This window comes from Dermacentor variabilis, chromosome 10 (assembly GCF_050947875.1).
Source record: "Dermacentor variabilis isolate Ectoservices chromosome 10, ASM5094787v1, whole genome shotgun sequence".
Lineage (NCBI taxonomy): Eukaryota > Metazoa > Arthropoda > Arachnida > Ixodida > Ixodidae > Dermacentor > Dermacentor variabilis.
In genome coordinates this window covers 114,217,812-114,236,721 of record NC_134577.1, presented here as the reverse complement: position 1 = coordinate 114,236,721, position 18,910 = coordinate 114,217,812, and the positions used below count along the sequence as shown (strand labels likewise).

General features: G+C 49.6%; 16 non-coding genes and 13 pseudogenes across 16 annotated transcripts; all 29 read left to right on the top strand.

The window, feature by feature from the left end:
* The first annotated feature begins 468 nt into the window (after positions 1-468).
* On the top strand, positions 469-587 carry LOC142562810 (5S ribosomal RNA). The gene has a single exon (XR_012824121.1). It is a non-coding gene; the product is annotated as a 5S ribosomal RNA (ribosomal RNA).
* A 524-nt stretch (positions 588-1,111) lies between these two features.
* On the top strand, positions 1,112-1,230 carry LOC142561870 (5S ribosomal RNA; annotated as a pseudogene).
* A 521-nt stretch (positions 1,231-1,751) lies between these two features.
* On the top strand, positions 1,752-1,870 carry LOC142562455 (5S ribosomal RNA). The gene has a single exon (XR_012823909.1). It is a non-coding gene; the product is annotated as a 5S ribosomal RNA (ribosomal RNA).
* Positions 1,871-2,394: 524 nt separating this feature from the next.
* LOC142562905 (5S ribosomal RNA) lies at positions 2,395-2,512 on the top strand. Its single transcript, XR_012824216.1, has one exon. It is a non-coding gene; the product is annotated as a 5S ribosomal RNA (ribosomal RNA).
* A 525-nt stretch (positions 2,513-3,037) lies between these two features.
* LOC142561090 (5S ribosomal RNA) lies at positions 3,038-3,156 on the top strand. Its single transcript, XR_012823619.1, has one exon. It is a non-coding gene; the product is annotated as a 5S ribosomal RNA (ribosomal RNA).
* A 525-nt stretch (positions 3,157-3,681) lies between these two features.
* On the top strand, positions 3,682-3,800 carry LOC142561869 (5S ribosomal RNA; annotated as a pseudogene).
* A 523-nt stretch (positions 3,801-4,323) lies between these two features.
* Positions 4,324-4,442, top strand: LOC142561836 (5S ribosomal RNA; annotated as a pseudogene).
* Positions 4,443-4,968: 526 nt separating this feature from the next.
* Positions 4,969-5,086, top strand: LOC142562904 (5S ribosomal RNA). Its single transcript, XR_012824215.1, has one exon. It is a non-coding gene; the product is annotated as a 5S ribosomal RNA (ribosomal RNA).
* A 528-nt stretch (positions 5,087-5,614) lies between these two features.
* LOC142561454 (5S ribosomal RNA) lies at positions 5,615-5,733 on the top strand (annotated as a pseudogene).
* Positions 5,734-6,259: 526 nt separating this feature from the next.
* LOC142562903 (5S ribosomal RNA) lies at positions 6,260-6,377 on the top strand. The gene has a single exon (XR_012824214.1). It is a non-coding gene; the product is annotated as a 5S ribosomal RNA (ribosomal RNA).
* Positions 6,378-6,902: 525 nt separating this feature from the next.
* Positions 6,903-7,020, top strand: LOC142562902 (5S ribosomal RNA). The gene has a single exon (XR_012824213.1). It is a non-coding gene; the product is annotated as a 5S ribosomal RNA (ribosomal RNA).
* A 526-nt stretch (positions 7,021-7,546) lies between these two features.
* LOC142562809 (5S ribosomal RNA) lies at positions 7,547-7,665 on the top strand. The gene has a single exon (XR_012824120.1). It is a non-coding gene; the product is annotated as a 5S ribosomal RNA (ribosomal RNA).
* Positions 7,666-8,191: 526 nt separating this feature from the next.
* LOC142561486 (5S ribosomal RNA) lies at positions 8,192-8,310 on the top strand (annotated as a pseudogene).
* Positions 8,311-8,834: 524 nt separating this feature from the next.
* Positions 8,835-8,953, top strand: LOC142561573 (5S ribosomal RNA; annotated as a pseudogene).
* A 526-nt stretch (positions 8,954-9,479) lies between these two features.
* LOC142561485 (5S ribosomal RNA) lies at positions 9,480-9,598 on the top strand (annotated as a pseudogene).
* A 524-nt stretch (positions 9,599-10,122) lies between these two features.
* Positions 10,123-10,240, top strand: LOC142562901 (5S ribosomal RNA). The gene has a single exon (XR_012824212.1). It is a non-coding gene; the product is annotated as a 5S ribosomal RNA (ribosomal RNA).
* Positions 10,241-10,764: 524 nt separating this feature from the next.
* Positions 10,765-10,883, top strand: LOC142562808 (5S ribosomal RNA). The gene has a single exon (XR_012824119.1). It is a non-coding gene; the product is annotated as a 5S ribosomal RNA (ribosomal RNA).
* Positions 10,884-11,408: 525 nt separating this feature from the next.
* On the top strand, positions 11,409-11,527 carry LOC142561484 (5S ribosomal RNA; annotated as a pseudogene).
* Positions 11,528-12,051: 524 nt separating this feature from the next.
* Positions 12,052-12,170, top strand: LOC142561355 (5S ribosomal RNA; annotated as a pseudogene).
* Positions 12,171-12,696: 526 nt separating this feature from the next.
* On the top strand, positions 12,697-12,815 carry LOC142561160 (5S ribosomal RNA). Its single transcript, XR_012823687.1, has one exon. It is a non-coding gene; the product is annotated as a 5S ribosomal RNA (ribosomal RNA).
* A 525-nt stretch (positions 12,816-13,340) lies between these two features.
* LOC142561089 (5S ribosomal RNA) lies at positions 13,341-13,459 on the top strand. The gene has a single exon (XR_012823618.1). It is a non-coding gene; the product is annotated as a 5S ribosomal RNA (ribosomal RNA).
* A 532-nt stretch (positions 13,460-13,991) lies between these two features.
* LOC142562806 (5S ribosomal RNA) lies at positions 13,992-14,110 on the top strand. The gene has a single exon (XR_012824117.1). It is a non-coding gene; the product is annotated as a 5S ribosomal RNA (ribosomal RNA).
* Positions 14,111-14,638: 528 nt separating this feature from the next.
* On the top strand, positions 14,639-14,757 carry LOC142561481 (5S ribosomal RNA; annotated as a pseudogene).
* A 525-nt stretch (positions 14,758-15,282) lies between these two features.
* On the top strand, positions 15,283-15,401 carry LOC142561088 (5S ribosomal RNA). The gene has a single exon (XR_012823617.1). It is a non-coding gene; the product is annotated as a 5S ribosomal RNA (ribosomal RNA).
* Positions 15,402-15,925: 524 nt separating this feature from the next.
* LOC142561009 (5S ribosomal RNA) lies at positions 15,926-16,044 on the top strand. The gene has a single exon (XR_012823541.1). It is a non-coding gene; the product is annotated as a 5S ribosomal RNA (ribosomal RNA).
* A 525-nt stretch (positions 16,045-16,569) lies between these two features.
* On the top strand, positions 16,570-16,688 carry LOC142561497 (5S ribosomal RNA; annotated as a pseudogene).
* A 523-nt stretch (positions 16,689-17,211) lies between these two features.
* Positions 17,212-17,330, top strand: LOC142562848 (5S ribosomal RNA). Its single transcript, XR_012824161.1, has one exon. It is a non-coding gene; the product is annotated as a 5S ribosomal RNA (ribosomal RNA).
* Positions 17,331-17,856: 526 nt separating this feature from the next.
* LOC142561627 (5S ribosomal RNA) lies at positions 17,857-17,975 on the top strand (annotated as a pseudogene).
* A 524-nt stretch (positions 17,976-18,499) lies between these two features.
* LOC142562377 (5S ribosomal RNA) lies at positions 18,500-18,618 on the top strand (annotated as a pseudogene).
* Positions 18,619-18,910: the final 292 nt, after the last annotated feature.

Sequence of the window (18,910 nt, the reverse complement as noted above, 5' to 3'; positions counted from 1 at the left end):
TGCACAACGTGTGGGTGGTTGCATTTACTGTAACTTACGTTCAACTGGAGCCTGCTGGTAGAGCCAACGGCGAAATGTAACGCCAACAATATTCAGGCCACTACACGATATTGTACGCGGAATGATGACGGTGGTAAGCGGTATACGTAATGAGGCAAAATTTAGTCGCACAAGCTTCTAACCGCTTACTTATCACACCCGAATACAGCTCAATGACAACGCATCAATAAAGTGGCACCTTGTGGGCTGCAACGCGCGCAAAATGTGGCGCTCGCCCTCTTCTTTTTGTGAGCACCAGCACGCACGCATGCAGCGAACAACCACAAACGGAGTGATCAACGTACACGACGCGTGCGTGTATTGTTCACGGAAAGACTGCCGCGTACGTGCTGTATGCTGTAGCAATACATTCGGCGACTGCACAACATAGCAGCACGATACAGTTGCAGTCGTAAACAGCACATTCTCGCCATCGGCCATACCATGCTGAATACGCCGGTTCTCGTCCGATCCCCGAAGTGAAGCAGCATTGGGCTCGGTCAGTACTTGGGAGGGAGACCACCTGGGAACACCGAGTGCTGATGGCACCGTTCATTTTGCTTTTTATTGCGTGCTTCTGTGATGTCTTGTTTTTTTTTTCATTTGCACAGCGTGTGGGTGGTTGCATTTACTGTAACTTACGTTCAACTGGAGCCTGGTGGTAGAGCCAACGCCGAAGTGTACCACCAACAATATTCAGGCCACTACACGATATTGTACGCGGAATGATGACGGTGGTAAGCGGTATACGTAATGATGCAAAATTTAGTCACACAAGCTTCTAACCGCTTACTTATCACACCCGCATACAGCTCAATGACAACGCATCAATAAAGTGGCACCTTTTGGGCTGCAACGCGCGCAAAATGTGGCGCTCGCCCTTTTGTTTTTGTGAGCACTAGCACGCACGCATGCAGCGAACAACCACAAACGGAATGATCAACGTACACGACGCGTGCGTGTATTGTTCACGGAAAGACTGCCGCGTACGTGCTGTATGCTGTAGCAATACATTCGGCGACTGCACAAAATAGCAGCACGATACAGGTGCAGTCGTAAACAGCTCATTCTCACCATCGGCCATACCATGCTGAATACGCCGGTTCTCGTCCGATCCCCGAAGCTAAGCAGCATTGGGCTCGGTCAGTACTTGGGAGGGAGACCACCTGGGAAAACCGAATGCTGATGGCACCGTTCTTTTTGCTTTTTTATTGCGTGCTTCTGTGACGTCTTTTTTTTTCATTTACACAACGTGTGGGTGGTTGCAGTTACTGTAACTTACGTTCAACTGGAGCCTGCTGGTAGAGCCAACGCCGAAGTGTAACACCAACAATATTCAGGCCACTACACGATATTGTACGCGGAATGATGACGGTGGTAAGCGGTATACGTAATGATGCAAAATTTAGTCTCACAAGCTTCTAACCGCTTACTTATCACACCCGCATACAGCTCAATGACAACGCATCAATAAAGTGGCACCTTGTGGGCTGCAACGCGCGCAAAATGTGGCGCTCGCCCTCTTGTTTTTGTGAGCACTAGCACGCACGCATGCAGCGAACGATCACAAACGGAGTGATCAACGTATACGAAGCGTGCGTGTATTGTTCACGGAAAGACTGCCGCGTACGTGCTGTATGCTGTAGCAATACATTCGGCGACTGCACAACATAGCAGCACGATACAGGTGCAGTCGTAAACAGCACATTCTCGCCATCGGCCATACCATGCTGAATACGCCGGTTCTCGTCCGATCCCCGAAGCTAAGCAGCATTGGGCTCGGTCAGTACTTGGGAGGGAGACCACCTGGGAACACCGAGTGCTGATGGCACCGTTTTTTTTGCTTTTTTATTGCGTGCTTCTGTGACGTCTTGTTTTTTTTTGCATTTGCACAACGTGTGGGTGGTTGCATTTACTGTAACTTACGTTCAACTGGAGCCTGCTGGTAGAGCCAACGCCGAAGTGTAACACCAACAATATTCAGGCCACTACACGATATTGTACGCGGAATGATGACGGTGGTAAGCGGTATACGTAATGATGCAAAATTTAGTCGCACAAGCTTCTAACCGCTTACTTATCACACCGCATACAGCTCAATGACAACGCATCAATAAAGTGGCACTTTGTGGGCTGCAACGCGCGCAAAATGTGGCGCTCGCCCTCTTGTTTTTGTGAGCACTAGCACGCACGCATGCAGCGAACAACGACAAACGGAGTGATCAACGTACACGACGCGTGCGTGTATTGTTCACGGAAAGACTGCCGCGTACGTGCTGTATGCTGTAGCAATACATTTGGCGACTGCACAACATAGCAGCACGATACAGGTGTAGTCGTAAACAGCACATTCTCGCCATCGGCCATACCATGCTGAATACGCCGGTTCTCGTCCGATCCCCGAAGCTAAGCAGCATTGGGCTCGGTCAGTACTTTGAGGGAGACCACCTGGGAACACCGAGTGCTGATGGCACCGTTCTGTTTGCTTTTTTATTGCGTGCTTCTGTGACGTCTTGTTTTTTTTTTCATTTGCACAACGTGTGGGTGGTTGCATTTACTGTAACTTACGTTCAACTGGAGCCTGCTGGTAGAGCCAACGGCGAAATGTAACACCAACAATATTCAGGCCACTACACGATATTGTACGCGGAATGATGACGGTGGTAAGCGGTATACGTAATGAGGCAAAATTTAGTCGCACAAGCTTCTAACCGCTTACTTATCACACCCGAATACAGCTCAATGACAACGCATCAATAAAGTGGCACCTTGTGGGCTGCAACGCGCGCAAAATGTGGCGCTCGCCCTTTTCTTTTTGTGAGCACCAGCACGCACGCATGCAGCGAACAACCACAAACGGAGTGATCAACGTACACGACGCGTGCGTGTATTGTTCACGGAAAGACTGCCGCGTACGTGCTGTATGCTGTAGCAATACATTCGGCGACTGCACAAAATAGCAGCACGATACAGGTGCAGTCGTAAACAGCTCATTCTCACCATCGGCCATACCATGCTGAATACGCCGGTTCTCGTCCGATCCCCGAAGCTAAGCAGCATTGGGCTCGGTCAGTACTTGGGAGGGAGACCACCTGGGAACACCGAGTGCTGATGGCACCGTTCATTTTGCTTTTTTATTGCGTGCTTCTGTGATGTCTTGTTTTTTTTTTCATTTGCACAGCGTGTGGGTGGTTGCATTTAATGTAACTTACGTTCAACTGGAGCCTGGTGGTAGAGCCAACGCCGAAGTGTACCACCAACAATATTCAGGCCACTACACGATATTGTACGCGGAATGATGACGGTGGTAAGCGGTATACGTAATGATGCAAAATTTAGTCACACAAGCTTCTAACCGCTTACTTATCACACCCGCATACAGCTCAATGACAACGCATCAATAAAGTGGCACCTTTTGGGCTGCAACGCGCGCAAAATGTGGCGCTCGCCCTTTTGTTTTTGTGAGCACTAGCACGCACGCATGCAGCGAACAACCACAAACGGAATGATCAACGTACACGACGCGTGCGTGTATTGTTCACGGAAAGACTGCCGCGTACGTGCTGTATGCTGTAGCAATACATTCGGCGACTGCACAAAATAGCAGCACGATACAGGTGCAGTCGTAAACAGCTCATTCTCACCATCGGCCATACCATGCTGAATACGCCGGTTCTCGTCCGATCCCCGAAGCTAAGCAGCATTGGGCTCGGTCAGTACTTGGGAGGGAGACCACCTGGGAAAACCGAATGCTGATGGCACCGTTCTTTTTGCTTTTTTATTGCGTGCTTCTTTGACGTCTTGTTTTTTTTCATTTGCACAACGTGTGGGTGGTTGCATTTACTGTAACTTACGTTCAACTGGAGCCTGCTCGTAGAGCCAACGCCGATGTGTAACACCAACAATATTCAGGCCACTACACGATATTGTACGCGGAATGATGACGGTGGTAAGCGGTATACGTAATGATGCAAAATTTAGTCACACAAGCTTCTAACCGCTTACTTATCACACCCGCATACAGCTCAATGACAACGCATCAATAAAGTGGCACCTTTTGGGCTGCAACGCGCGCAAAATGTGGCGCTCGCCCTTTTGTTTTTGTGAGCAATAGCACGCACGCATGCAGCGAACAACCACAAACGGAATGATCAACGTACACGACGCGTGCGTGTATTGTTCACGGAAAGACTGCCGCGTACGTGCTGTATGCTGTAGCAATACATTCGGCGACTGCACAAAATAGCAGCACGATACAGGTGCAGTCGTAAACAGCACATTCTCGCCATCGGCCATACCATGCTGCATACGCCGGTTCTCGTCCTATCGCCGAAGTGAAGCAGCATTGGGCTCGGTCAGTACTTGGGAGGGAGACCACCTGGGAACACCGAGTGCTGATGGCACCGTTCATTTTGCTTTTTTATTGCGTGCTTCTGTGATGTCTTGTTTCTTTTTTTCATTTGCACAGCGTGTGGGTGGTTGCATTTACTGTAACTTACGTTCAACTGGAGCCTGGTGGTAGAGCCAACGCCGAAGTGTACCACCAACAATATTCAGGCCACTACACGATATTGTACGCGGAATGATGACGGTGGTAAGCGGTATACGTAATGATGCAAAATTTAGTCACACAAGCTTCTAACCGCTTACTTATCACACCCGCATACAGCTCAATGACAACGCATCAATAAAGTGGCACCTTTTGGGCTGCAACGCGCGCAAAATGTGGCGCTCGCCCTTTTGTTTTTGTGAGCACTAGCACGCACGCATGCAGCGAACAACCACAAACGGAATGATCAACGTACACGACGCGTGCGTGTATTGTTCACGGAAAGACTGCCGCGTACGTGCTGTATGCTGTAGCAATACATTTGGCGACTGCACAACATAGCAGCACGATACAGGTGTAGTCGTAAACAGCACATTCTCGCCATCGGCCATACCATGCTGAATACGCCGGTTCTCGTCCGATCCCCGAAGCTAAGCAGCATTGGGCTCGGTCAGTACTTTGAGGGAGACCACCTGGGAACACCGAGTGCTGATGGCACCGTTCTGTTTGCTTTTTTATTGCGTGCTTCTGTGACGTCTTGTTCTTTTTTTTTTCATTTGCACAACGTGTGGGTGGTTGCATTTACTGTAACTTACGTTCAACTGGAGCCTGCTGGTAGAGCCAACGGCGAAATGTAACACCAACAATATTCAGGCCACTACACGATATTGTACGCGGAATGATGACGGTGGTAAGCGGTATACGTAATGAGGCAAAATTTAGTCGCACAAGCTTCTAACCGCTTACTTATCACACCCGAATACAGCTCAATGACAACGCATCAATAAAGAAGCACCTTGTGTGCTGCAACGCGCGCAAAATGTGGCGCTCGCCCTCTTCTTTTTGTGAGCACGAGCACGCACGCATGCAGCGAACAACCACAAACGGAGTGATCAACGTACACGACGCGTGCGTGTATTGTTCACGGAAAGACTGCCGCGTACGTGCTGTATGCTGTAGCAATACATTCGGCGACTGCACAACATAGCAGCACGATACAGTTGCAGTCGTAAAGAGCACATTCTCGCCATCGGCCATACCATGCTGAATACGCCGGTTCTCGTCCGATCCCCGAAGTGAAGCAGCATTGGGCTCGGTCAGTACATGGGAGGGAGACCACCTGGGAACACCGAGTGCTGATGGCACCGTTCTTTTTGCTTTTTTATTGCGTGCTTCTGTGACGTCTTGTTTTTTTTTTCATTTGCACAACGTGTGGGTGGTTGCATTTACTTTAACTTCCGTTCAACTGCAGCCTGCTGGTAGAGCCAACGCCGAAGTGTAACACCAACAATATTCAGGCCACTACACGACATTGTACGCGGAATGATGACGGTGGTGAGCGGTATACGTAATGATGCAAAATTTAGTCGCACAAGCTTCTAACCGCTCACTTATCACACCCGCATACAGCTCAATGACAACACATCAATAAAGTGGCACCTTGTGGGCTGCAACACGCGCAAAATGTGGCGCTCGCCCTCTTGTTTTTGTGAGCACTAGCATGCACGCATGCAGCACACAACCACAAACGGAGTGATCGACGTACAACGACGCGTGCGTGTATTGTTCACGGAAAGACTGCCGCGTACGTGCTGTATGCTGTAGCAATACATTCGGCGACTGCACAACATAGCAGCACGATACAGTTGCAGTCGTAAACAGCACATTCTCGCCATCGGCCATACCATGCTGAATACGCCGGTTCTCGTCCGATCCCCGAAGCTAAGCAGCATTGGGCTCGGTCAGTACTTTGAGGGAGACCACCTGGGAACACCGAGTGCTGATGGCACCGTTCTGTTTGCTTTTTTATTGCGTGCTTCTGTGACGTCTTGTTTTTTTTTTCATTTGCACAAGGTGTGGGTGGTTGCATTTACTGTAACTTACGTTCAACTGGAGCCTGCTGGTAGAGCCAACGGCGAAATGTAACACCAACAATATTCAGGCCACTACACGATATTGTACGCGGAATGATGACGGTGGTAAGCGGTATACGTAATGAGGCAAAATTTAGTCGCACAAGCTTCTAACCGCTTACTTATCACACCCGAATACAGCTCAATGACAACGCATCAATAAAGTGGCACCTTGTGGGCTGCAACGCGCGCAAAATGTGGCGCTCGCCCTCTTCTTTTTGTGAGCACCAGCACGCACGCATGCAGCGAACAACCACAAACGGAGTGATCAACGTACACGACGCGTGCGTGTATTGTTCACGGAAAGACTGCCGCGTACGTGCTGTATGCTGTAGCAATACATTTGGCGACTGCACAACATAGCAGCACGATACAGGTGTAGTCGTAAACAGCACATTCTCGCCATCGGCCATACCATGCTGAATACGCCGGTTCTCGTCCGATCCCCGAAGCTAAGCAGCATTGGGCTCGGTCAGTACTTTGAGGGAGACCACCTGGGAACACCGAGTGCTGATGGCACCGTTCTGTTTGCTTTTTTATTGCGTGCTTCTGTGACGTCTTGTTTTTTTTTTTCATTTGCACAACGTGTGGGTGGTTGCATTTACTGTAACTTACGTTCAACTGGAGCCTGCTGGTAGAGCCAACGGCGAAATGTAACACCAACAATATTCAGGCCACTACACGATATTGTACGCGGAATGATGACGGTGGTAAGCGGTATACGTAATGAGGCAAAATTTAGTCGCACAAGCTTCTAACCGCTTACTTATCACACCCGAATACAGCTCAATGACAACGCATCAATAAAGTGGCACCTTGTGGGCTGCAACGCGCGCAAAATGTGGCGCTCGCCCTCTTCTTTTTGTGAGCACCAGCACGCACGCATGCAGCGAACAACCACAAACGGAGTGATCAACGTACACGACGCGTGCGTGTATTGTTCACGGAAAGACTGCCGCGTACGTGCTGTATGCTGTAGCAATACATTCGGCGACTGCACAACATAGCAGCACGATACAGTTGCAGTCGTAAACAGCACATTCTCGCCATCGGCCATACCATGCTGAATACGCCGGTTCTCGTCCGATCCCCGAAGTGAAGCAGCATTGGGCTCGGTCAGTACTTGGGAGGGAGACCACCTGGGAACACCGAGTGCTGATGGCACCGTTCATTTTGCTTTTTTATTGCGTGCTTCTGTGATGTCTTGTTTTTTTTTTTCATTTGCACAGCGTGTGGGTGGTTGCATTTACTGTAACTTACGTTCAACTGGAGCCTGGTGGTAGAGCCAACGCCGAAGTGTACCACCAACAATATTCAGGCCACTACACGATATTGTACGCGGAATGATGACGGTGGTAAGCGGTATACGTAATGATGCAAAATTTAGTCACACAAGCTTCTAACCGCTTACTTATCACACCCGCATACAGCTCAATGACAACGCATCAATAAAGTGGCACCTTTTGGGCTGCAACGCGCGCAAAATGTGACGCTCGCCCTTTTGTTTTTGTGAGCACTAGCACGCACGCATGCAGCGAACAACCACAAACGGAATGATCAACGTACACGATGCGTGCGTGTATTGTTCACGGAAAGACTGCCGCGTACGTGCTGTATGCTGTAGCAATACATTCGGCGACTGCACAAAATAGCAGCACGATACAGGTGCAGTCGTAAACAGCTCATTCTCGCCATCGGCCATACCATGCTGAATACGCCGGTTCTCGTCCGATCCCCGAAGCTAAGCAGCATTGGGCTCGGTCAGTACTTGGGAGGGAGACCACCTGGGAAAACCGAATGCTGATGGCACCGTTCTTTTTGCTTTTTTATTGCGTGCTTCTGTGACGTCTTGTTTTTTTTTCATTTGCACAACGTGTGGGTGGTTGCATTTACTGTAACTTACGTTCAACTGGAGCCTGCTCGTAGAGCCAACGCCGAAGTGTAACACCAACAATATTCAGGCCACTACACGATATTGTACGCGGAATGATGACGGTGGTAAGCGGTATACGTAATGATGCAAAATTTAGTCACACAAACTTCTAACCGCTTACTTATCACACCCGCATACAGCTCAATGACAACGCATCAATAAAGTGGCACCTTTTGGGCTGCAACGCGCGCAAAATGTGGCGCTCGCCCTCTTGTTTTTGTGAGCACTAGCACGCACGCATGCAGCGAACAACCACAAACGGAATGATCAACGTACACGACGCGTGCGTGTATTGTTCACGGAAAGACTGCCGCGTACGTGCTGTATGCTGTAGCAATACATTCGGCGACTGCACAAAATAGCAGCACGATACAGGTGCAGTCGTAAACAGCACATTCTCGCCATCTGCCATACCATGCTGCATACGCCGGTTCTCGTCCGATCCCCGAAGTGAAGCAGCATTGGGCTCGGTCAGTACTTGGGAGGGAGACCACCTGGGAACACCGAGTGCTGATGGCACCGTTCATTTTGCTTTTTTATTGCGTGCTTCTGTGATGTCTTGTTTCTTTTTTTCATTTGCACAGCGTGTGGGTGGTTGCATTTACTGTAACTTACGTTCAACTGGAGCCTGGTGGTAGAGCCAACGCCGAAGTGTACCACCAACAATATTCAGGCCACTACACGATATTGTACGCGGAATGATGACGGTGGTAAGCGGTATACGTAATGATGCAAAATTTAGTCACACAAGCTTCTAACCGCTTACTTATCACACCCGCATACAGCTCAATGACAACGCATCAATAAAGCGGCACCTTTTGGGCTGCAACGCGCGCAAAATGTGGCGCTCGCCCTTTTGTTTTTGTGAGCACTAGCACGCACGCATGCAGCGAACAACCACAAACGGAATGATCAACGTACACGACGCGTGCGTGTATTGTTCACGGAAAGACTGCCGCGTACGTGCTGTATGCTGTAGCAATACATTCGGCGACTGCACAAAATAGCAGCACGATACAGGTGCAGTCGTAAACAGCTCATTCTCGCCATCGGCCATACCATGCTGAATACGCCGGTTCTCGTCCGATCCCCGAAGCTAAGCAGCATTGGGCTCGGTCAGTACTTGGGAGGGAGACCACCTGGGAAAACCGAATGCTGATGGCACCGTTCTTTTTGCTTTTTTATTGCGTGCTTCTGTGACGTCTTGTTTTTTTTTCATTTGCACAACGTGTGGGTGGTTGCATTTACTGTAACTTACGTTCAACTGGAGCCTGCTCGTAGAGCCAACGCCGAAGTGTAACACCAACAATATTCAGGCCACTACACGATATTGTACGCGGAATGATGACGGTGGTAAGCGGTATACGTAATGATGCAAAATTTAGTCGCACAAGCTTCTAACCGCTTACTTATCACACCCGCATACAGCTCAATGACAACGCATCAATAAAGTGGCACCTTGTGGGCTGCAACGCGCGCAAAATGTGGCGCTCGCCCTCTTGTTTTTGTGAGCACTAGCACGCACGCATGCAGCGAACAACCACAAACGGAGTGATCAACGTACACGAAGCGTGCGTGTATTGTTCACGGAAAGACTGCCGCGTACGTGCTGTATGCTGTAGCAATACATTCGGCGACTGCACAACATAGGAGCACGATACAGGTGCAGTCGTAAACAGCACATTCTCGCCATCGGCCATACCATGCTGAATACGCCGGTTCTCGTCCGATCCCCGAAGCTAAGCAGCATTGGGCTCGGTCAGTACTTTGAGGGAGACCACCTGGGAACACCGAGTGCTGATGGCACCGTTCTGTTTGCTTTTTTATTGCGTGCTTCTGTGACGTCTTGTTTTTTTTTCATTTGCACAACGTGTGGGTGGTTGCATTTACTGTAACTTACGTTCAACTGGAGCCTGCTGGTAGAGCCAACGGCGAAATGTAACACCAACAATATTCTGGCCACTACACGATATTGTACGCGGAATGATGACGGTGGTAAGCGGTATACGTAATGAGGCAAAATTTAGTCGCACAAGCTTCTAACCGCTTACTTATCACACCCGAATACAGCTCAATGACAACGCATCAATAAAGTGGCACCTTGTGGGCTGCAACGCGCGCAAAATGTGGCGCTCGCCCTCCTCTTTTTGTGAGCACCAGCACGCACGCATGCAGCGAACAACCACAAACGGAGTGATCAACGTACACGACGCGTGCGTGTATTGTTCACGGAAAGACTGCCGCGTACGTGCTGTATGCTGTAGCAATACATTCGGCGACTGCACAACATAGCAGCACGATACAGTTGCAGTCGTAAACAGCACATTCTCGCCATCGGCCATACCATGCTGAATACGCCGGTTCTCGTCCGATCCCCGAAGTGAAGCAGCATTGGGCTCGGTCAGTACTTGGGAGGGAGACCACCTGGGAACACCGAGTGCTGATGGCACCGTTCATTTTGCTTTTTTATTGCGTGCTTCTGTGATGTCTTGTTTTTTTTTTCATTTGCACAGCGTGTGGGTGGTTGCATTTACTGTAACTTACGTTCAACTGGAGCCTGGTGGTAGAGCCAACGCCGAAGTGTACCACCAACAATATTCAGGCCACTACACGATATTGTACGCGGAATGATGACGGTGGTAAGCGGTATACGTAATGATGCAAAATTTAGTCACACAAGCTTCTAACCGCTTACTTATCACACCCGCATACAGCTCAATGACAACGCATCAATAAAGTGGCACCTTTTGGGCTGCAACGCGCGCAAAATGTGGCGCTCGCCCTTTTGTTTTTGTGAGCACTAGCACGCACGCATGCAGCGAACAACCACAAACGGAATGATCAACGTACACGACGCGTGCGTGTATTGTTCACGGAAAGACTGCCGCGTACGTGCTGTATGCTGTAGCAATACATTCGGCGACTGCACAAAATAGCAGCACGATACAGGTGCAGTCGTAAACAGCTCATTCTCGCCATCGGCCATACCATGCTGAATACGCCGGTTCTCGTCCGATCCCCGAAGCTAAGCAGCATTGGGCTCGGTCAGTACTTGGGAGGGAGACCACCTGGGAAAACCGAATGCTGATGGCACCGTTCTTTTTGCTTTTTTATTGCGTGCTTCTGTGACGTCTTGTTTTTTTTTCATTTGCACAACGTGTGGGTGGTTGCATTTACTGTAACTTACGTTCAACTGGAGCCTGCTGGTAGAGCCAACGGCGAAATGTAACACCAACAATATTCAGGCCACTACACGATATTGTACGCGGAATGATGACGGTGGTAAGCGGTATACGTAATGAGGCAAAATTTAGTCGCACAAGCTTCTAACCGCTTACTTATCACACCCGAATACAGCTCAATGACAACGCAGCAATAAAGAAGCACCTTGTGGGCTGCAACGCGCGCAAAATGTGGCGCTCGCCCTCTTCTTTTTGTGAGCACCAGCACGCACGCATGCAGCGAACAACCACAAACGGAGTGATCAACGTACACGACGCGTGCGTGTATTGTTCACGGAAAGACTGCCGCGTACGTGCTGTATGCTGTAGCAATACATTCGGCGACTGCACAACATAGCAGCACGATACAGTTGCAGTCGTAAACAGCACATTCTCGCCATCGGCCATACCATGCTGAATACGTCGGTTCTCGTCCGATCCCCGAAGTGAAGCAGCATTGGGCTCGGTCAGTACTTGGGAGGGAGACCACCTGGGAACACCGAGTGCTGATGGCACCGTTCTTTTTGCTTTTTTATTGCGTGCTTCTGTGACGTCTTGTTTTTTTTTTCATTTGCACAACGTGTGGGTGGTTACATTTACTTTAACTTCCGTTCAACTGCAGCCTGCTGGTAGAGCCAACGCCGAAGTGTAACACCAACAATATTCAGGCCACTACACGACATTGTACGCGGAATGATGACGGTGGTGAGCGGTATACGTAATGATGCAAAATTTAGTCGCACAAGCTTCTAACCGCTCACTTATCACACCCGCATACAGCTCAATGACAACGCATCAATAAAGTGGCACCTTGTGGGCTGCAACGCGCGCAAAATGTGGCGCTCGCCCTCTTGTTTTTGTGAGCACTAGCACGCACGCATGCAGCACACAACCACAAACGGAGTGATCAACGTACAACGACGCGTGCGTGTATTGTTCACGGAAAGACTGCCGCGTACGTGCTGTATGCTGTAGCAATACATTCGGCGACTGCACAACATAGCAGCACGATACAGTTGCAGTCGTAAACAGCACATTCTCGCCATCGGCCATACCATGCTGAATACGCCGGTTCTCGTCCGATCCCCGAAGCTAAGCTGCATTGGGCTCGGTCAGTACTTGGGAGGGAGACCACCTGGGAACACCGAGTGCTGATGGCACCGTTCTTTTTGCTTTTTTATTGCGTGCTTCTGTGATGTCTTGTTTTTTTTTTCATTTGCACAGCGTGTGGGTGGTTGCATTTACTGTAACTTACGTTCAACTGGAGCCTGGTGGTAGAGCCAACGCCGAAGTGTACCACCAACAATATTCAGGCCACTACACGATATTGTACGCGGAATGATGACGGTGGTAAGCGGTATACGTAATGATGCAAAATTTAGTCACACAAGCTTCTAACCGCTTACTTATCACACCCGCATACAGCTCAATGACAACGCATCAATAAAGTGGCACCTTTTGGGCTGCAACGCGCGCAAAATGTGGCGCTCGCCCTTTTGTTTTTGTGAGCACTAGCACGCACGCATGCAGCGAACAACCACAAACGGAATGATCAACGTACACGACGCGTGCGTGTATTGTTCACGGAAAGACTGCCGCGTACGTGCTGTATGCTGTAGCAATACATTCGGCGACTGCACAACATAGCAGCACGATACAGGTGCAGTCGTAAACAGCTCATTCTCGCCATCGGCCATACCATGCTGAATACGCCTGTTCTCGTCCGATCGCCGAAGCTAAGCAGCATTGGGCTCGGTCAGTACTTGGGAGGGAGACCACCTGGGAACACCGAGTGCTGATGGCACCGTTCTTTTTGCTTTTTTATTGCGTGCTTCTGTGACGTCTTGTTTTTTTTTTTTTTTTCATTTGCACAACGTGTGGGTGGTTGCGTTTACTGTAACTTCCGTTCAACTGGAGCCTGCGGATAGAGCCAACGCCGAAGTGTAACACCAACAATATTCAGGCCACTACACGACATTGTACGCGGAATGATGACGGTGGTAAGCGGTATACGTAATGATGCAAAATTTAGTCGCACAAGCTTCTAACCGCTCACTTATCACACCCGCATACAGCTCAATGACAACGCATCAATAAAGTGGCACCTTGTGGGCTGCAACGCGCGCAAAATGTGGCGCTCGCCCTCTTGTTTTTGTGAGCGCTAGCACGCACGCATGCAGCACACAACCACAAACGGAGTGATCAACGTACAACGACGCGTGCGTGTATTGTTCACGGAAAGACTGCCGCGTACGTGCTGTATGCTGTAGCAATACATTCGGCGACTGCACAACATAGCAGCACGATACAGTTGCAGTCGTAAACAGCACATTCTAGCCATCGGCCATACCATGCTGAATACGCCGGTTCTCGTCCGATCCCCGAAGTGAAGCAGCATTGGGCTCGGTCAGTACTTGGGAGGGAGACCACCTGGGAACACCGAGTGCTGATGGCACCGTTCTTTTTGCTTTTTTATTGCGTGCTTCTGTGACGTCTTGTTTTTTTTTTTTCATTTGCACAACGTGTGGGTGGTTGCATTTACTTTAACTTCCGTTCAACTGCAGCCTGCTGGTAGAGCCAACGCCGAAGTGTAACACCAACAATATTCAGGCCACTACACGACATTGTACGCGGAATGATGACGGTGGTGAGCGGTATACGTAATGATGCAAAATTTAGTCGCACAAGCTTCTAACCGCTCACTTATCACACCCGCATACAGCTCAATGACAACGCATCAATAAAGTGGCACCTTGTGGGCTGCAACGCGCGCAAAATGTGGCGCTCGCCCTCTTGTTTTTGTGAGCACTAGCACGCACGCATGCAGCACACAACCACAAACGGAGTGATCAACGTACAACGACGCGTGCGTGTATTGTTCACGGAAAGACTGCCGCGTACGTGCTGTATGCTGTAGCAATACATTCGGCGACTTCACAACATAGCAGCACGATACAGTTGCAGTCGTAAACAGCACATTCTCGTCATCGGCCACACCATGCTGAATACGCCGGTTCTCGTCCGATCCCCGAAGTGAAGCAGCATTGGGCTCGGTCAGTACTTGGGAGGGAGACCACCTGGGAACACCGAGTGCTGATGGCACCGTTCTTTTTGCTTTTTTATTGCGTGCTTCTGTGATGTCTTGTTTTTTTTTTCATTTGCACAGCGTGTGGGTGGTTGCATTTACTGTAACTTACGTTCAACTGGAGCCTGGTGGTAGAGCCAACGCCGAAGTGTACCACCAACAATATTCAGGCCACTACACGATATTGTACGCGGAATGATGACGGTGGTAAGCGGTATACGTAATGATGCAAAATTTAGTCACACAAGCTTCTAACCGCTTACTTATCACACCCGCATACAGCTCAATGACAACGCATCAATAAAGTGGCACCTTTTGGGCTGCAACGCGCGCAAAATGTGGCGCTCGCCCTTTTGTTTTTGTGAGCACTAGCACGCACGCATGCAGCGAACAACCACAAACGGAATGATCAACGTACACGACACGTGCGTGTATTCTTCACGGAAAGACAGCCGCGTACGTGCTGTATGCTGTAGCAATACATTCGGCGACTGCACAACATAGCAGCACGATACAGGTGCAGTCGTAAACAGCTCATTCTCGCCATCGGCCATACCATGCTGAATACGCCTGTTCTCGTCCGATCGCCGAAGCTAAGCAGCATTGGGCTCGGTCAGTACTTGGGAGGGAGACCACCTGGGAACACCGAGTGCTGATGGCACCGTTCTTTTTGCTTTTTTATTGCGTGCTTCTGTGACGTCTTGTTTTTTTTCATTTGCACAACGTGTGGGTGGTTGCATTTACTGTAACTTACGTTCAACTGGAGCCTGCTCGTAGAGCCAACGCCGAAGTGTAACACCAACAATATTCAGGCCACTACACGACATTGTACGCGGAATGATGACGGTGGTAAGCGGTATACGTAATGATGCAAAATTTAGTCGCACAAGCTTCTAACCGCTCACTTATCACACCCGCATACAGCTCAATGACAACGCATCAATAAAGTGGCACCTTGTGGGCTGCAACGCGCGCAAAATGTGGCGCTCGCCCTCTTGTTTTTGTGAGCGCTAGCACGCACGCATGCAGCACACAACCACAAACGGAGTGATCAACGTACAACGACGCGTGCGTGTATTGTTCACGGAAAGACTGCCGCGTACGTGCTGTATGCTGTAGCAATACATTCGGCGACTGCACAACATAGCAGCATGATACAGTTGCAGTCGTAAACAGCACATTCTCGCCATCGGCCATACCATGCTGAATACGCCGGTTCTCGTCCGATCCCCGAAGCTAAGCTGCATTGGGCTTGGTCAGTACTTGGGAGGGAGACCACCTGGGAACACCGAGTGCTGATGGCACCGTTCTTTTTGCTTTTTTATTGCGTGCTTCTGTGATGTCTTGTTTTTTTTTTCATTTGCACAGCGTGTGGGTGGTTGCATTTACTGTAACTTACGTTCAACTGGAGCCTGGTGGTAGAGCCAACGCCGAAGTGTACCACCAACAATATTCAGGCCACTACACGATATTGTACGCGGAATGATGACGGTGGTAAGCGGTATACGTAATGATGCAAAATTTAGTCACACAAGCTTCTAACCGCTTACTTATCACACCCGCATACAGCTCAATGACAACGCATCAATAAAGTGGCACCTTTTGGGCTGCAACGCGCGCAAAATGTGGCGCTCGCCCTTTTGTTTTTGTGAGCACTAGCACGCACGCATGCAGCGAACAACCACAAACGGAATGATCAACGTACACGACGCGTGCGTGTATTGTTCACGGAAAGACTGCCGCGTACGTGCTGTATGCTGTAGCAATACATTCGGCGACTGCACAACATAGCAGCACGATACAGGTGCAGTCGTAAACAGCTCATTCTCGCCATCGGCCATACCATGCTGAATACGCCTGTTCTCGTCCGATCGCCGAAGCTAAGCAGCATTGGGCTCGGTCAGTACTTGGGAGGGAGACCACCTGGGAACACCGAGTGTTGATGGCACCGTTCTTTTTGCTTTTTATTGCGTGCTTCTGTGACGTCTTGTTTTTTTTCATTTGCACAACGTGTGGGTGGTTGCATTTACTGTAACTTACGTTCAACTGGAGCCTGCTCGTAGAGCCAACGCCGAAGTGTAACACCAACAATATTCAGGCCACTACACGATATTGTACGTGGAATGATGACGGTAGTAAGCGGTATACGTAATGATGCAAAATTTAGTCGCACAAGCTTCTAACCGCTCACTTATCACACCCGCATACAGCTCAATGACAACGCATCAATAAAGTGGCACCTTGTGGGCTGCAACGCGCGCAAAATGTGGCGCTCGCCCTCTTGTTTTTGTGAGCACTAGCACGCACGCATGCAGCACACAACCACAAACGGAGTGATCAACGTACAACGACGCGTGCGTGTATTGTTCACGGAAAGACTGCCGCGTACGTGCTGTATGCTGTAGCAATACATTCGGCGACTGCACAACATAGCAGCAAGATACAGGTGCAGTCGTAAACAGCACATTCTCGCCATCGGTCATACCATGCTGAATACGCCGGTTCTCGTCCGATCCCCGAAGCTAAGCAGCATTGGGCTCGGGCAGTACTTGGGAGGGAGACCACATGGGAACACCGAGTGCTGATGGCACCGTTCTTTTTGCTTTTTTATTGCGTGCTTCTGTGACGTCTTGTTTTTTTTTTCATTTGCACAACGTGTGGGTGGTTGCATTTACTGTAACTTCCGTTCAACTGGAGCCTGCTGATAGAGCCAACGCCGAAGTGTAACACCAACAATATTCAGGCCACTACACGACATTGTACGCGGAATGATGACGGTGGTAAGCGGTATACGTAATGATGCAAAATTTAGTCGCACAAGCTTCTAACCGCTCACTTATCACACCCGCATACAGCTCAATGACAACGCATCAATAAAGTGGCACCTTGTGGGCTGCAACGCGCGCAAAATGTGGCGCTCGCCCTCTTGTTTTTGTGAGCGCTAGCACGCACGCATGCAGCACACAACCACAAACGGAGTGATCAACGTACAACGACGCGTGCGTGTATTGTTCACGGAAAGACTGCCGCGTACGTGCTGTATGCTGGAGCAATACATTCGGCGACTGCACAACATAGCAGCACGGTACAGATGCAGTCGTAAACAGCACATTCTCGCCATCGGCCATACCATGCTGAATACGCCGGTTCTCGTCCGATCCCCGAAGCTAAGCAGCATTGGGCTCGGTCAGTACTTGGGAGGGAGACCACTTGGGAACACCGAATGCTGATGGCACCGTTCTTTTTGCTTTTTTATTGCGTGCTTCTGTGACGTCTTGTTTTTTTTCATTTGCACAACGTGTGGGTGGTTGCATTTACTGTAACTTACGTTCAACTGGAGCCTGCTGGTAGAGCCAACGCCGAAGTGTAACACCAACAATATTCAGGCCACTACACGATATTGTACGCGGAATGATGACGGTGGTAAGCGGTATACGTAATGATGCAAAATTTAGTCGCACAAGCTTCTAACCGCTTACTTATCACACCCGCATACAGCTCAATGACAACGCATCAATAAAGTGCCACCTTTTGGGCTGCAACGCGCGCAAAATGTGGCGCTCGCCCTCTTGTTTTTTGTGAGCACTAGCACGCACGCATGCAGCGAACAACCACAAACGGAGTGATCAACGTACACGACGCGTGCGTGTATTGTTCACGGAAATAATTCCGCGTACGTGCTGTATGCTGGAGCAATACATTCGGCGACTGCACAACATAGCAGCACGGTACAGATGCAGTCGTAAACAGCACATTCTCGCCATCGGCCATACCATGCTGAATACGCCGGTTCTCGTCCTATCCCCGAAGCTAAGCAGCATTGGGCTCGGTCAGTACTTGGAAGGGAGACCACTTGGGAACACCGAATGCTGATGGCACCGTTCTTTTTGCTTTTTATTGCGTGCTTCTGTGACGTCTTGTTTTTTTTTCATTTGCACAACGTGTGGGTGGTTGCATTTACTGTAACTTACGTTCAACTGGAGCCTGCTCGTAGAGCCAACGCCGAAGTGTAACACCAACAATATTCAGACCACTACACGATATTGTACGCGGAATGATGACGGTGGTAAGTGGTATACGTAATGATGCGAAATTTAGTCGCACAAGCTTCTAACCACTTACTTATCACACCCGCATACAGCTCAATGACAACGCATCAATAAAGTGGCA